The following is a 2,500-nucleotide window of genomic DNA, read 5'->3' on the forward strand; positions in this document are numbered from 1 at the left end:
AACGCTAGAAATTGGCGGGGATGTGTCTCTTGTGGCTCACGGGGCTGTTCGGGTCGCACAGAAATCCCTGGGAATGGGAAAACGGGTCATTTTCGTGTTGCCACATTGCGTACGAACCGCATGAAACTTCCAGAGGCATTTGCAGCAGGAATGCATGTGCACTCAAAAACTTCTATATGTTTCACGGATAGACCCCGTGAAACGCTAGAAATTGGCGGGGATGTGTCTCTTGTGGCTCACGGGGCTGTTAGGGTGGCACAGAACTCCCTCGGAATGGGAAAAGGGGTCATTTTCGTGTTGCCACATTGCATAGGAACGCCATGAAACTTCCAGAGGCATTTGCAGCAGAAAGGCACGTGCACTCAAAAATTTTAATATGTTTCACGCATAGACCCCGTCAAACGCTAGAAGTTGGCGGGGATGTCTCTCTTGTGGCTCACGGGGCTGTTAGGGTCGCACAGAAATGCCTCGGAATGGGAAAACGGGTCATTTTTGTGTGGCCACATTGCATAGGAACGGCATGAAACTTCCAGAGGCATTTGCAGCAGGAATGCATGTGCACTCAAAAACGTCTATATTTTTCACGGATAGACCCCGTGAAACGCTATAAATTGGCGGGGATGTCTCTCTTGTGGCTCACGGGCGCTGTTAGTTAGGGTCGCACAGAAATCCCTCGGAATGGGAAAAGGGGTCATTTTCGTGTTGCCACATTGCGTACGAACGGCATGAAACTTCCAGAGGCATCTGCAGCAGAAATGCATGTGCACTCAAAAACGTCTATATTTTTCACGGATAGACCCCGTGAAACGCTAGAAATTGGCGGGGATGTGTCTCTTGTGGCTCACGGGGCTGTTAGGGTCGCACAGAAATCCCTCGGAATGGGAAAACGGGTCATTTTCGTGTTGCCACAATTGGCATACGAACGGCATGAAACTTCCAGAGGCATTTGCAGCAGAAATGCATGTGCACTCAAAAACGTGAATATTTTTTCACGGATAGACCCCGTCAAACGCTCGAATTTGGCGGGGATGTTTCTCTTGTGGGTCACGGGGCTGTTCGGCTCGCACAGAACTCCCTTGGTCCACCTGATTCGTGCATACAGGCAGCAACTAAAACTCTGTAAACCTGCTGTGAGGACATCTAAACAGTGGACCAGTGAGGCTGTGGAAGATTTGCGGGCGTGCTTAGACTGTACTGACTGGGATATGTTCACGACTGCTACCAATAGTCTGGATGAACTCACAGAGGCTGTGTACATCAGCTTCTGTGAGGACTGCTGTATCCCAACACGTACCAGGGTGAACTTTAACAACAACAAGCCCTGGTTCTCAGCAAAGCTCAAAAGGTTGAGGTTGGAGAAGGAGGAAGCGTTTAGGAGTGGGGATAGAGACAGATTCAAGGAGTCGAAGAACAGGTTTAGCAAAGCGGTGAGAGAGGCTAAACGACTGTACTCAGAGACACTAAAACACCAGTTCTCTACTAACGACGCTGCTTCTGTCTGCCAAAGGGCTCAGGCACATCACCAACTACAAACCCAGAGCGCCCCACACCACTAACGACTCCCGCCTAGCCAACGACCTGAACGAGTTCTACCGTAGATTTGAAAGACAATTGGACTGTCCTGAACCACCCCTTCCCACCCAAGAGGCCCCATCCCCCACCCATACTACAGAAACGACTCTCTCCTTTCAGGAGGGAGAAGTTAATGGGCTTTTCAAGAGGCAGAATCCACGCAAAGCAGCCGGGCCGGACTCTGTCTCTCCAGCCACCCTCAGGCACTGCGCTGACCAGCTGTCTCCGGTGTTCACCAACATCTTTAACACCTCCCTGGAGACATGCCATGTACCAGCCTGTCTCAAGTCCTCCACCATCATCGCTGTGCCCAAAAAGCTAAGGCCAACAGGACTAAATGATTACAGACCGGTCGCCCTTACATCTGTGGTAATGAAGTCTTTTGAGCGCCTGCTCCTGGCACACCTCAAAGCCATCACAGACCCTCTCCTGGACCCCCTTCAGTTTGCCTACAGAGCCAACAGGTCTGTGGACGACGCAGTTAACATGGCCCTCCACTTCACCCTACAGCATGTGGACGCCCCAGCATCCTACGCCAGGATCCTGTTTGTGGACTTCAGCTCTGCCTTCAACACCATCATCCCTGCCCTGCTTCAGGACAAGCTCTTCCAGCTGAACGTGCCCTACTCCACCTGCAGGTGGATCACAGACTTCCTCTCTGACAGGAAGCAGTGCGTTAAGCCGGGAACAGAAGTCTCTGACTCCAGGTCCATCAGCACGGGAACTCCTCAGGGCTGCGTCCTTTGCCCACTGCTCTTCTCCCTGTATACCAACAGCTGCGCCTCCAATCATCTGTCCGTCAAACTCTTGAAGTTTGTCGGACGACACCACCCTCATTGGGCTGATCTCTGGTGGGGATGAGTCTGACTATAGGTGGGAAGCTGACAACCTGGTGACCTGGTGTAGCCAGAACAACTTAGAGCTAAAT

The sequence above is a fragment of the Petromyzon marinus genome, unplaced genomic scaffold (genome assembly GCF_048934315.1).
Source record: "Petromyzon marinus isolate PM22_M1 ecotype Great Lakes invasive population unplaced genomic scaffold, UKy_Petmar_22M1.pri1.0 PM_G_Scaffold_6, whole genome shotgun sequence".
NCBI lineage: Eukaryota > Metazoa > Chordata > Hyperoartia > Petromyzontiformes > Petromyzontidae > Petromyzon > Petromyzon marinus.